Below are 15,514 nucleotides of genomic sequence, written 5' to 3'. Positions count from 1 at the left end.
ACTGGTCATTCCCAAAGCTAACATCTCCTTTGGCCGCTTTTCCTTCCAGTTCTCTGCTGCCAATGACTGGAACGAATTGCAAAAATCTCTGAAGTTGGAGACTTATATCTCCCACACTAACTATAAGCATCAGCTATCTGAGCAGCTAACCGATCGCTGCAGCTGTACATAGTCCATCTGTAAATAGCCCATCCAGTCTACCTACCTCATCCCCATATTGTTTTTATTTACTTTTTTGCTCTTTTGCACACCAGAATTTCTACTTGCACATCATCATCTGCACATCTATCACTCCAGTGTTAATTTGCTAAATTGTAATTACTTCGCTACTATGGCCTATTTATTGCCTTACCTCCTCACGCCATTTGCACACACTGTATATAGACTTTTTTTCTATTGTGTTATTGACTGTACGTTTGTTTATTCCATGTGTAACTCTGATTAGTTGTTTGTGTTGCACTGCTTTGCTTTATCTTGGTCAGGTCGCAGTTGTAAATGAGAACGTGTTCTCAACTGGCCAACCTGGTTAAATAAAGGTGAGATATCTAAAAAATGGGGGAAAGAAATGTATAAAAATGTCCAGTTGCTCATTATTTTGGCCACCATGGCTAGAAGAAGAGATCTCAGGGTCTTTGAAAGAGGGGTGGTTGTTGAGGCTCATTTGCCAGGAGCTTCAGTGACAAAGACTGCTCAACTTGCTGATGTTTCTTGATATGCAATGGCTGTCTCAGTCACCAGGTCTCAACCCAATTTAACACTTACGGTAGATTCTGGAGCGGTGCCCGAATTTCTCATGGAAGAATGATGTCGCATCCCTCCAAGAAAGTTCCAGACACTTGTAGAATCCTTGCCAAGGCTCATTGAAGCTGTTCTGGCGCCTCGTGGTGACCCAACGCCCTATTTAGGCACTACCATTACCCTAGGTGTCATACTGCTGTGACATAGAGAGAAGAAGCCCCAACAGCCACACTAAAGCCTGTAGTCTGTCATTTCACCTGTGTATAGGCGTTCACACTGATCGACAGGTAGGGACACTGAGGCAGACGGGGGAGAATCTCAATTGCGTACTCCTCGCGTACTCTCTCCTCGCCTCCTTCTCAAAACCCGTTGGATGAGAAAGCCAGAGGTCCCTTCCCTGACCTCCTCTTCCAATGGGTTTTGAGAAGGAGGCGAGGAGAGAGGACGTGCAGAGTATGCAATTGAGAAAAGGCCAGGGAGAAGTGATTCAGGGGGCTGCAGTAGAGGAGACGTGTGGGAGAAGGGAGGAAGGTAGGGAAGAGGCCTATTGAGAGAACCCTGCAATACCTCAATAGGCCAGAAGTAATTATTTTAGAGGATGTAGTTGAATAGAATGACCAGCAGGTGGCGGAGCAAGACAGGAAACACTGATCTTTAGTATCAAGGGGCAACAGCGCTGCTCTGTTATAGCTGGAGAATGAACTGGCTTTCTACACACTGATCCAAGGTCTGTTTTGAGACCTCCCTCCCCAATGTTTATTGGTCAAGGTTTGGGAAGAGTAAGCTGATCCTAAATCTGTACCTAAGGCTAAGGGCATATTCTACCCCTTAAATTGTATTCTATTTTGTTTATAACCACTCACTTTAGCATAAGATTACAAAAATATGTAAAAACTGTTATGATTAATGTGGAATATCATAGAGGATTAGGTAATCATAATCTCTCAGGATGAAGACCTGTTAGTTCAAAGTTGAGTGTGTGAGAAAGACAGAGAGAGAGATTAAACCCAACCAAATCATGAGAAAACAAAAAGATAATTACTTGACACATTGGAAAGAATTTACAAAAAAACACAGCAAACTAGAATGTCATTTGACCCTAAACAGAGAGTACACAGTGGTACAGCGGTCTAAGACACTGCATCTCAATGTTTGAGGCGTCACTACAGACACCCTGGTTTGAATCCAGGCTGTATCACAACCGGCCGTGATTGGGAGTCACATAGGGTGGCGCACAATTGGCCCAGCGTCGTCCGGGTATGGCCGGTGTAGGCCATCATTGTAAATAAGAATTTGTTCTTAACTGACTTGCCTAGTTAAATATAGGTAAAAAAACTGTGACTGACCAAAAATTAAGGAAATCTTTGACTATGTACAGACTCAGTGAGCATAGCCTTGCTATTGAGAAAGGTCGCCGTAGGCAGACCTGGCTCTCAAGAGAAGACAGGCTATGTGCACACCGCCCACAAAAGGAGGTGGAAACTGAGCTGCACTTCCTAACCTCCTGCCAAATGTATGACCATATTAATGACCACACAAAGAATTTGAAAACACATACAATTTTGATAAACTCCCATATCTATTGGGTGAAATACCACAGTGTGCCATCACAGCAGCAAGATTTGTGACCTGTTGCCACAAGAAAATGGCAACCAGTAGAGAACAAACACAACCTATATTTATGTTAATTATTTTCCCTTTTGTACTTGATCTATTTGCACATCGTTACAACACTGTATATATACATAATATGACATTTGAAATGTCTTTTATTCTTTTGGAACTTCTGTGAGTGTAATGTTTACTGTTAATTTGTTATTGTTTATTTCACTTTTGTTTATTATCTACTTCACTTGCTTCAACAATGTAAACATATGTTTCCCATGCCAATAAAGCCCCTTAAATTGAATTGAAATTGAATTGAGAGATAGAGAGAAAGAGTGAGGGGGGAAGTAGAGAGAGAGAGAAACAGAAAGAGAGACAGGGGGAATGAGTTTTAATATGGGTTGTTAACATGGACCAGAATGACAGACTACATGAAAGTATCCTGCCCTCTGATGTTCTCTCTCTCTCTCTCCCTCTCCCTCTCCCTCTCCCTCTCTCTCTCTCTCTCCGTCTGTGGCTGGTAGACATCCCTGTATTTCAGTCCTATACAATTATCAGACATTTATATCCCTACAGAACAGAACTAACCTCGCCCTTCTCCCATACAGCCAATCTCCACTGAAGACCATACAACTATCTCAACACTAGACTTAGAAAAGGTTTCTTATTGCAAGGGGAGTCAAACATTACAGTAAACATTACAGAAGAAGAAGAATAACCTTTTTCCTTCTCGCAATTTCAATTTAAGGGCTTTATTAGCATGGGAAACATGTTTACATTGCCAAAGCAAGTGAAGTAGATAATAAACAAAAGTGAAATAAACAATAAAAATGAACAGTAAACATTAAACTCACAGAAGTTCCATAAGAATAGAGACATTTCAAATGTCATATTATGTATATATACAGTGTTGTAATGATGTACAAATAGTTAAAGTACAAAAGGGAAAATAAATAAACATAAATATGGGTTGTATTTACAATGGCGTTAGTTCTTCACTGGTTTCCTTTTTCTTGTGGCAACAGGTCACAAATCTTGCTGCTGTGATGGCACACTGTAGTATTTCACCCAAATACAATACATTTGGCAGGAGGTTAGGAAGTGCAGCTCAGTTTCCACCTCATTTTGTAGGCGGTGTGCACATAGCCTGTCTTCTCTTGAGAGCCAGGTCTGCCTACGGCAGCCTTTCTCAATTGCAAGTCTATGCTCACTAAGTCTGTACATAGTCAAAGCTTTCCTTAAGTTTGGGTCAGTCACAGTGGTCAGGTATTCTGCCGCTGTGCACTCTCTGTTTAGGGCCAAATTGCATTCTAGTTTGCTCTGTTTAAAAAAATATATATTTCCAATGTGTTTTCTCATGATTTGGTTCTGTCTAATTGAGTTGCTGTCCTGGGGCTCTGTGGGTGTGTTTTTGTTTGTGAACAGCTTAGGAGACTATTTTACAGGTTCATGTCTTCTGCATGCAGAGTCTCATTTTGTGTTTGTCCCATTTTGTGAATTCTTGGTTGCTGAGCGGACCCCAGACCTCACAACCATAAAGGGCAATGGGTTCTATAACCGATTCAAGTATTTTTAGCCAGATCCTAATTGGTATGTCAAATTGTATGTTACTTTTGATAGCATAGAAGGCCACTCTTGCCTTGTCTCTCAGATCGTTCATAGCTTTGTGGAAGTTACCTGTGGCGCTGATGTTAAGGCCGAGATATGTATCGTTTTTTGTGTGCTCTAGGGCAACGGTGTCTAGATGGAATTTGTATTTGTGGTCCTGGCGACTGGACCTTTTTTGGAACACCATTATTTTTGTCTTACTGAGATTTACTGTCAGGGCCCAGGTCTGACAGAATCTGTGCAGAAGATCTGGGTGCTGCTGTGGGAACACCGTAAATGTTTTCTTACTGAGATTCACTGTCCAGTTATGGTTCTGGACCATTTCACCTGGGGGGGCCAAGCTGGGGCCAGTTGTACTGTTAGAGGGGCCAGTTGTACTGTTAGAGGGGCCAGTTGTACTGTTAGAGGGGCCAGTTGTACTGTTAGAGGGGCCAGTTGTACTGTTAGAGGGGCCCAGTTGTACTGCTAGAGGGGCCAGTTGTACTGTTAGAGGGGCCAGTTGTACTGTTAGAGGGGCCAGTTGTACTGTTAGAGGGGCCAGTTGAACTGTTAGAGGGGCCAGTTGTACTGTTAGAGGGGCCAGTTGTACTGTTAGAGGGGCCAGTTGTACTGTTAGAGGGGCCAGTTGTACTGTTAGAGGGGCCAGTTGTACTGCTAGAGGGGCCAGTTGTACTGTTAGAGGGGCCAGTTGTACTGTTAGAGGGGCCAGTTGTACTGTTAGAGGGGCCAGTTGTACTGTTAGAGGGGCCAGTTGTACTGTTAGAGGGGCCAGTTGTACTGTTAGAGGAGCCAGTTGTACTGTTAGAGGGGCCAGTTGTACTGTTAGAGGGGCCCAGTTGTACTGCTAGAGGGGCCAGTTGTACTGTTAGAGGGGCCAGTTGTACTGTTAGAGGAGCCAGTTGTACTGTTAGAGGGGCCAGTTGTACTGTTAGAGGGGCCAGTTGTACTGTTAGAGGGGCCAGTTGTACTGTTAGAGGGGCCAGTTGTACTGTTAGAGGGGCCAGTTGTACTGTTAGAGGGGCCAGTTGTACTGTTAGAGGAGCCAGTTGTACTGCTAGAGGGGCCAGTTGTACTGTTAGAGGGGCCAGTTGTACTGTTAGAGGGGCCAGTTGTACTGTTAGAGGGGCCAGTTGTACTGTTAGAGGGGCCAGTTGTACTGTTAGAGGAGCCAGTTGTACTGTTAGAGGGGCCAGTTGTACTGTTAGAGGGGCCAGTTGTACTGTTAGAGGGGCCAGTTGTACTGTTAGAGGGGCCAGTTGTACTGTTAGAGGGGCCAGTTGTACTGTTAGAGGGGCCAGTTGTACTGTTAGAGGGGCCAGTTGTACTGTTAGAGGAGCCAGTTGTACTGTTAGAGGGGCCAGTTGTACTGTTAGAGGGGCCAGTTGTACTGTTAGAGGGGCCAGTTGTACTGTTAGAGGGGCCAGTTGTACTGTTAGAGGGGCCAGTTGTACTGTTAGAGGGGCCAGTTGTACTGTTAGAGGGGCCAGTTGTACTGTTAGAGGGGCCAGTTGTACTGTTAGAGGGGCCAGTTGTACTGTTAGAGGAGCCAGTTGTACTGCTAGAGGGGCCAGTTGTACTGTTAGAGGGGCCAGTTGTACTGTTAGAGGGGCCAGTTGTACTGTTAGAGGGGCCAGTTACATTAGATGTTATTGTTGTCATATCGTTTTCTTCACTGCATTGCAGGCATTAGCAGGCAAAAGACCATGTTCATAATCATCATCGTTGCCACTGTCTAATAACGGATGTAAAAAAAAGAACGATAGCAAAAATTAGTTATGTAAAAATTATTTCATACTCCACATTTAGGGGGGCCACAAGGGGGTCCAAAATTGTTGTCACAGGGGCACTGGCCCCCCCTGCCCCCCAGAACCACTAGTGTCACTGTCAGGGCCCAGGTCTGGCAGAATCTGCGCAGAAGATCTAGGTGCTGCTGTCGGCCCTCCTTGGTTGGGGACAGAAGCACCAGATCATCAGCAAACAGACATTTAACCTCTCATGCTCTCTCTCAATAAAAGGCTAAACATGGAAAATGAACATGGAAAATGAACATGGAAAATGAACATGAACAATAAACATGAACAATAAACATGGAAAATGAACATGGAAAATGAACATGGAAAATGAACATGGAAAATGAACATGGAAAATGAACTGTCACGCCCTGGCCATAGAGAGGCTTTAATTCTCTATTTTGGTTAGGTCAGGGTGTGACTAGGGTGGTATTCTAGTTTCTTAGAAGTAATAGTTTCTTCTTAGTTTCTTTTTTAGGCAGCCTTTTTTCCTTTTGTATTTGTGGGTAGTTGTCTTTGTTAGTGGCATTATAGCCTAAGTAAGCTTCACGGTCGTTTCCTTGTTCTTTGTTTTGTTGGCGACATTTATCAATAAAAGAAATGTACGCTCACCATGCTGCACCTTGGTCCGGTCATTTCCACGACGACAGCGATCGGGACAGAACTACCCACCACAAGCGGACCAAGCATCGTGGCCAGGAGGGGCAGACAGAGTGGAGGACATCATGAACCTGGGAGGAGGTGATGTCAGGACACGAGAGCTTGCCGTGGAAGCAGGCAGAGGCAGCGAGGAAGGCGGAAGCAGAGAGAAAAGAGGACCAGCGTTACACAGGGTTACGGCTGGCAAGGAAGACCGGGAGGCCACTCTAAAAACAGCCCGGTGCGCTCTGAGCCAGCTCTCCGCATGTGTCGTGCTAGAGGAGGCATCCAGCCAGGACGGATTGTGCCAGCACAGCGCTCCTGGTCTCCGGTGCGCCTCTTCGGCCCAGGGTATCCTGCCCCGGCTCTGCGCACTGTGTCTCCGGTGCGCTATCACAGCCCAGTGCATCCTGTGCCTGCGCTCCGCACGTGCCGGGCCAAAGTGGGCATTCAGCCAGGACGAGTGGTGCCAGTTTTAAGCACCAGCTCTCCAGTGCTCCCCCACAGCCCGGTTCGACCTGTGCCTGCTTCATGGACCAGGCCTCCAGTATGTCTCCTCAGCCTGGTGAGTCCTGTGCCTGCTTCCAGAATCAGGCCTCCAGTAGGTCTCCCCAGCCTGGTGAGTCCGGAGCCTGCAGCGACGGTCTCCAGTCCGGAGCCTCTGGCGACGGTCTCCAGTCCGGGGCCTGCGGCGACGGTCCCCGGTCCTGGGCCTCCGGCGACGGTCCCCAGTCCGGGGCCTGCGGCGAGGGTCCCCAGTCCGGGGCCTGCGGAGAGGGTCCCCAGTCCGGGGCCTGCGGCGAGGGTCCCCAGTCCAGAGGCGCCACCAAAGTGGGGGGGAGCCAGAAGTGGAACGGGGTCTGCGTCCCGCACCGAAGCCGCCACCGAAGTAGATGCCCACCCAGACCCTCCCTTATAGAGTCAGGTTTTGCGGCCTGAGTCTGCACCTTTGGGGGGGGGGGGGGGGGGTACTGTCACGCCCTGGCCATAGAGAGGCTTTTATTCTCTATTTTGGTTAGGCCAGGGTGTGACTAGGGTGGGCATTCTAGTTTCTTTATTTCTATGTTTTCTGTTTCTATGTTTTGGCCGGGTATGGTTCTCAATCAGGGACAGCTGTCTATCGTTGTCTCTGATTGGGAATCATACTTAGGCAGCCTGTTTTTCCACCTTAGTTGTGGGTAGTTATCTTTGTTAGTGGCCTGTATAGCCCTAGTCAGCTTCACGTTCGTTTTTGGTATTTCTTGTTTTGTTGGCGACATTTATAACATTAAAAGAAATGTACGCTCAGCACGCTGCACCTTGGTCCTGTCATTTCCGTGACGACGTTCGTGACATGAACATGGAAAGTGAACATGGAAAGTGAACATGGAAAACGAACATGGAAAATGAACATGGAAAATGAACAGGGATGAATGCTGCCACCACTATTATTAACACTAATGCTATGTTATTAGTCACATGCGCCAAATACAACAGGTGTAGGTAGACCTTACAGTGAAATGCTTACTTACAAGCCCTTAACCAACAATGTAGTTTTAAGAAAAATACACAAAGAAAATAAATAAAAGTAACAAATAATTAAAGAGTAGCATTAAAATAACAATAGCGAGGCTATATACAGGGGGTACCTGTGCAGAGTCAATGTGCGGGGGCACCGGTGTCGAGGTAATTGAGGTAATATGTACATGTAGGTAGAGTTAAAGTGACTATGCATAGATAATAACAGAGAGTAGCAGCAGCTTAGAAGAGGGGTCTGGGTAGCCATTTGATTAGATGTTCAGGAGTCTTTTGGCTTGGGGGTAGAAGCTGTTTAGAAGCCTCTTGGACCTAGACTTGGCGCTCCGCTAGGGTGGCTGGAGTCTTTGACAATTTTTCGGGCCTTCCTCTGACACCGCCTGGTATAGAGGTCCTGGATGGCAGGAAGCTTGGCCCGGTGATGTACTGGGCCATACACACTACCCTCTGTAGTGCCTTGCGGTCGGAGGCCGAGCAGTTGCCATACCAGGAAGTGATGCAAACCGTCAGGGTGCTGTCGATGGTGCAGCTGTAGAACCTTTTGAGGATCTGAGGACCCATGCCAAATCTTTTCAGTATCCTGAGGGGGAATAGGTTTTGTCGTGCCCTCTTCACGACTGTCTTGGTGTGTTTGGGACCATGTTAGTTTGTTGGCGATGTGGACGCCAAGGAACTTGAAGTTCTCAACCTGCTCCACTACAGCCCTGTAGTGAGAATGGGGGCGTGCTCGGTCCTCCTTTTCTTGTAGTCCACAATCATCTCCTTTGTCTTGATCACGTTGAGGGAGAGGTTGTTGTCCTTGCACCACACTGTCAGGTCTCTGACCTCCTCCCTAGGCTGTCTCGTTGTTGTCGGTGATCAGGCCTACCACTGTTGTGTCATCGGCACACTTAATGATGGTGTTGGAGTCGTGCCTGGCTGTGCAGTCGTGGGTGAGCAGGGAGTACAGGAGGGGACTGAGCACGCACCCCTGAGAGGCCCCCGTGTTGAGGATCAGCGTGGCGGATGTGTTGTTACCTACCCTTACCACCTGGGGGCGGCTTATCTTGAAGTCCAGGATCCAGTTGCAGAGGGTGGTGTTTAGTCCCAGGGTCCTTAGCTTAGTGATGAGCTTTGAGGTCACTATGGTGTTGAACGCTGAGCTGTAGTCAATTAATAGCATTCTCACATAGGTGTTCAAATCAAATCAAATCAAATTTATTTGTCACATACACATGGTTAGCAGATGTTAATGCGAGTGTAGCGAAATGCTTGTGCTTCTAGTTCCGACAATGCAGTAATAACCAACGAGTAATCTAACCTAACAATTCCACAACTACTACCTTATACACACAAGTGTAAAGGGATAAAGAATATGTACATAAAGATATATGAATGAGTGATGGTACAGAACGGCATAGGCAAGATGCAGTAGATGGTATAGAGTACAGTATATACATATGAGATGAGTAATGTCGGGTATATAAACATAAAGTGGCATAGTTTAAAGTGGCTAGTGATACATGTATTACATAAAGATGGCAAGATGCAGTAGATGATATAGAGTACAGTATATACATATGAGATGAGTAATGTAGGGTATGTAAACATTATATTAAGTGGCATTGTTTAAAGTGGCTAGTGATACATTTTTACATAAATTTCCATCAATTCCCATTATTAAAGTGGCTGGAGTTGAGTCAGTATGTTGGCAGCAGCCACTCAATGTTAGTGATGGCTGTTTAACAGTCTGATGGCCTTGAGATAGAAGCTGTTTTTCAGTCTCTCGGTCCCAGCTTTGATGCACCTGTACTGACCTCGCCTTCTGGATGATAGCGGGGTGAACAGGCAGTGGCTCGGGTGGTTGTTGTCCTTGATGATCTTTTTGGCCTTCCTGTGACATCGGGTGGTGTAGGTGTCCTGGAGGGCAGGTAGTTTGCCCCTGGTGATGCGTTGTGTAGACCTCACTACCCTCTGGAGAGCCTTACGGTTGTGGGTGGAGCAGTTGCCGTACCAGGCGGTGATACAGCCCGACAGGATGCTCTCGATTGTGCATCTGTAAAAGTTTGTGGGTGCTTTTGGTGACAAGCCGAATTTCTTCAGCCTCCTGAGGTTGAAGAGGCGCTGTTGCCACTTCTTCACAATGCTGTCTGTGTGGGTGGACCAATTCAGTTTGTCCGTGATGTGTACGCCGAGGAACTTAAAACTTACTACCCTCTCCACTACTGTCCCGTCGATGTGGATAGGGGGGTGCTCCCTCTGCTATTTCCTGAAGTCCACAATCATCTCCTTTGTTTTGTTGACGTTGAGTGTGAGGTTATTTTCCTGACACCACACTCCGAGGGCCCTCACTTCCTCCCTGTAGGCCGTCTCGTCGTTGTTGGTAATCAAGCCTACCACTGTAGTGTCGTCCGCAAACTTGATGATTGAGTTGGAGGCGTGCATGGCCACGCAGTCGTGGGTGAACAGGGAGAACCGGAGAGGGCTCAGAACGCACCCTTGTGGGGCCCCAGTGTTGAGGATCAGCGGGGTGGAGATGTTGTTACCTACCCTCACCACCTGGGGGCGGCCCGTCAGGAAGTCCAGTACCCAGTTGCACAGGGCGGGGTCGAGACCCAGGGTCTCGAGCTTGATGACGAGTTTGGAGGGTACTATGGTGTTAAATGCTGAGCTGTAGTCGATGAACAGCATTCTCACATATGTATTCCTCATGTCCAGATGGGTTAGGGCAGTGTGCAGTGTGGTTGCGATTGCGTCATCTGTGGACCTATTGGGTCGGTAAGCAAATTGGAGTGGGTCTAGGGTGTCAGGTAGGGTGGAGGTGATATGGTCCTTGACTAGTCTCTCAAAGCACTTCATGATGACGGAAGTGAGTGCTACGGGGCGGTAGTCGTTTAGCTCAGTTATCTTAGCTTTCTTGGGGACGGGAACAATGGTGGCCCTCTTGAAGCATGTGGGAACAGCAGACTGGGATAAGGTTTGATTGAATATGTCCATAAACACACCAGCCAGCTAGTCTGCGCATGTTCTGAGGACGCGGCTGGGAATGCCATCTGGGCCTGCAGCCTTGCGAGGGTTAACACGTTTAAATGTTTTACTCACCTCGGCTGCAGTGAAGGAGAGCCCGCAGGTTTTGGTAGCGGGCCGTGTCAGTGGCACTGTATTGTCCTCAAAGCGAGCAAAAAAGTTATTTAGTCTGTCTGGGAGCAAGACATCCTGGTCCGCGACGGGGCTGATTTTCTTTTTGTGATCCGTGATTGACTGTAGACCCTGCAACATACCTCTTGTGTCTGAGCTGTTGAATTGCGACTCTACTTTGTCTCTATACTGGCACTTAGCTTGTTTGATTGCCTTGCGGAGGGAATAGCTACACTGTTTGTATTCGGTCATGTTTCCGGTCACCTTGCCCTGGTTAAAAGCAGTGGTTCGCGCTTTCAGTTTCGCGCGAATGCTGCCATCAATCCACGGTTTCTGGTTTGGGAATGTTTTAATCGTTGCTGTGGGTACGACGTCTCCGATGCACTTTCTAATGAACTCGCTCACCGAATCAGCGTATTCGTCAATGTTGTTGTTGGACGCAATGCGGAACATATCCCAATCCACGTGATCGAAGCAGTCTTGAAGCGTGGAATCAGATTGGTCGAACCAGCGTTGAACAGACCTGAGCGCGGGAGCTTCTTGTTTTAGTTTCTGTTTGTAGGCTGGAAGCAACAAATGGAGTCGTGGTCAGCTTTTCCGAACGGAGGGCGGGGGAGGGCCTTATATGCGTTGCGGAAGTTAGATTAACAATCGATCCAGGGTTTTACCAGCCCTGGTAGCACAATCGATATGCTGATAGAATTTAGGGAGTCTTGTTTTCAGATTAGCCTTGTTAAAATCCCCAACTACAATGAATGCAGCCTCAGGATGTGTGGTTTCCAGTTTACATAGAGTCAGATAAAGTTTGTTCAGGGCCATCGATGTGTCTGCTTGGGGTGGAATATATACATAGGTGTTCCCTTTGTCCAGGTGTGAAAGGGCAGTGTGGAGTGCAATAGAGATTGTATCATCTGTGGATCTGTTAGGGCGGTATGCAAATTGATGTGGGTCTAGGGTTTCTGGGATAATGGTGTTGACGTGAACCATGACCAGCCTTTCATAGCACTTCATGTCTACAGAAGTGAGTGCTACGGGTCGGTAGTCATTTACGCAGGTTACCTTCGTGTTCTTGGGCACAGGAACCATTACTACTACTACCTTTACCACTAGTAGCATTTCTACCTCTAATATCTCTACCTACTAAAACTATAACTAAGTTATAACTGTCATCCTCACCATTACATCAGTACTACAACTACCATCAGTAGTACTACAACTGCCATCATTAGTACTACAACTACCATCATCAGTACTACCACTACCATCATCAGTACTACAACTACCATCATTAGTACTACAACTACCATCATCAGTACTACCTGTACCATCATTAGTACTACAACTACCATCATCAGTACTACAACTACCTTCATCAGTACTACAACTACCATCATCAGTACTACAACTACCATCATTAGTACTACAACTACCATCATCAGTACTACAACTACCATCATCAGTACTACAACTACCATCTTTAGTACTACAACTACCATCATCAGTACTACAACTACCATCATTAGTACTACAACTACCATCATTAGTACTACAACTACCACCATCAGTACTACAACTACCATCATCAGTACTACAACTACCATCATTAGTACTACAACTACCATCATCAGTACTACAACTACCATCATTAGTACTACAACTACCATCATCAGTACTACAACTACCATCATTAGTACTACAACTACCATCATCAGTACTACAACTACCATCATCAGTACTACAACTACCATCATTAGTACTACAACTACCATCATCAGTACTACAACTACCATCATCAGTACTACAACTACCATCATTAGTACTACAACTACCATCATCAGTACTACAACTACCATCATTAGTACTACAACTACCATCATCAGTACTACAACTACCATCATTAGTACTACAACTACCATCATCAGTACTACAACTACCATCATTAGTACTACAACTACCATCATCAGTACTACAACTACCATCATTAGTACTACAACTACCATCATCAGTACTACAACTACCATCATCAGTACTACAACTACCATCATCAGTACTACAACTACCATCACCAGTACTACAACTACCATCATCAGTACTACAACTACCATCATTAGTACTACAACTACCATCATCAGTACTACAACTACCATCATCAGTACTACAACTACCATCATCAGTACTACATCTACCATCATGAGTACTACAACTACCATCATCGGTACTACAACTACCATCATCGGTACTACAACTACCATCATTAGTACTACAACTACCATCATGAGTACTACAACTACCATCATTAGTACTACAACTACCATCATCAGTACTACATCCACCATCATCAGTACTACAACTACCATCATCAGTACTACAACTACCATCATCAGTACTACAACTACCATCATCAGTACTACAACTACCATCATCAGTACTACAACTACCATCATCAGTACTACAACTACCATCATCAGTACTACAACTACCATCATCAGTACTACAACTACCATCATCAGTACTACAACTACCATCATCAGTACTACAACTACCATCATTAGTACTACAACTACCATCATTAGTACTACAACTACCATACAACTACCATCATTAGTACTACAACTACCATCATTAGTACTACAACTACCATCATTAGTACTACAACTACCATCATCAGTACTACATCCACCATCATCAGTACTACAACTACCATCATCAGTACTACAACTACCATCATCAGTACTACAACTACCATCATTAGTACTACAACTACCATCATCAGTACTACAACTACCATACAACTACCATCATTAGTACTACAACTACCATCATTAGTACTACAACTACCATCATTAGTACTACAACTACCATCATCAGTACTACATCCACCATCATCAGTACTACAACTACCATCATCAGTACTACAACTACCATCATCGGTACTACAACTACCATCATCAGTAGTACAACTACCATCATCAGTACTACAACTACCATCATCAGTAGTACAACTACCATCATCAGTACTACAACTACCATCATCAGTACTACAACTACCATCTTTAGTACTACAACTACCATCATCAGTACTACAACAACTACCATCATTAGTACTACAACTACCATCATCAGTACTACATCCACCATCATCAGTACTACAACTGCCATCATCAGTACTACAACTACCATCATTAGTACTACAACTACCATCATTAGTACTACAACTACCATCATTAGTACTACAACTACCATCATCAGTACTACAACTACCATCATCAGTACTACAACTACCATCATCAGTACTACAACTACCATCATCAGTACTACAACTACCATCATTAGTACTACAACTACCATCATGAGTACTACAACTACCATCATCAGTAGTACAACTACCATCATCAGTACTACAACTACCATCATCAGTACTACAACTACCATCATTAGTACTACAACTACCATCATTAGTACTACAACTACCATCATTACTACTACAACTACCATCATGAGTACTACAACTACCATCATCGGTACTACAACTACCATCATCAGTAGTACAACTACCATCATCAGTACTACAACTACCATCATCAGTACTACAACTACCATCTTTAGTACTACAACTACCATCATTAGTACTACAACTACCATCATCAGTACTACAACTACCATCATCAGTACTACATCTACCATCATCAGTACTACAACTACCATCATTAGTACTACAACTACCATCATTAGTACTACAACTACCATCATCAGTACTACAACTACCATCATTAGTACTACAACTACCATCATCAGTACTACAACTACCATCATCAGTACTACAACTACCATCATCAGTACTACAACTACCATCATTAGTACTACAACTACCATCATTAGTACTACAACTACCATCATTAGTACTACAACTACCATCATTAGTACTACAACTACCATCATTAGTACTACAACTACCATCATCAGTACTACAACTAGCATCATCAGTACTACAACTACCATCATCAGTACTACAACTACCATCATGAGTACTACAACTACCATCATCAGTACTACAACTACCATCATCAGTACTACAACTACCATCATCAGTACTACAACTACCATCATGAGTACTACTATCTCTCTCTCTCTCTCTCTTGCTCTCTGTCTCTCTCTCTCTCTGTCTATCTCTCTCTGTCTCTCTCTCTCTCTCTCTTTCTCTATGTCTCTGTCTCTGTCCCTCTCTCTCTCTCTCTGTCTCTCTGTCCCCTGTCTCTCTCTCTCCTACATTTCACCCTCTTTACCTGACAAATACTGTTTCCTTAAAAGTATTTAAGGAAACAGTAGTTGTCAACCTTCTCAGTCTCAAACCTTGACTGGAGACTTATATTTAGTATATTTATTTAGTGGATGTTAGTTAATTATAAGAGACTTTAAATCTTCACTATATTTAGTGGGTGTTAGTTATAACAGAGTAGAAAACATTACAGTACACCGCTCTTCTCTCTGAGTGGGTATATTCC

Source organism: Salvelinus namaycush, unplaced genomic scaffold (assembly GCF_016432855.1).
Source record: "Salvelinus namaycush isolate Seneca unplaced genomic scaffold, SaNama_1.0 Scaffold9, whole genome shotgun sequence".
Taxonomy (NCBI): Eukaryota; Metazoa; Chordata; class Actinopteri; order Salmoniformes; family Salmonidae; genus Salvelinus; species Salvelinus namaycush.
Note: the sequence above shows the minus strand (reverse complement) of the source record.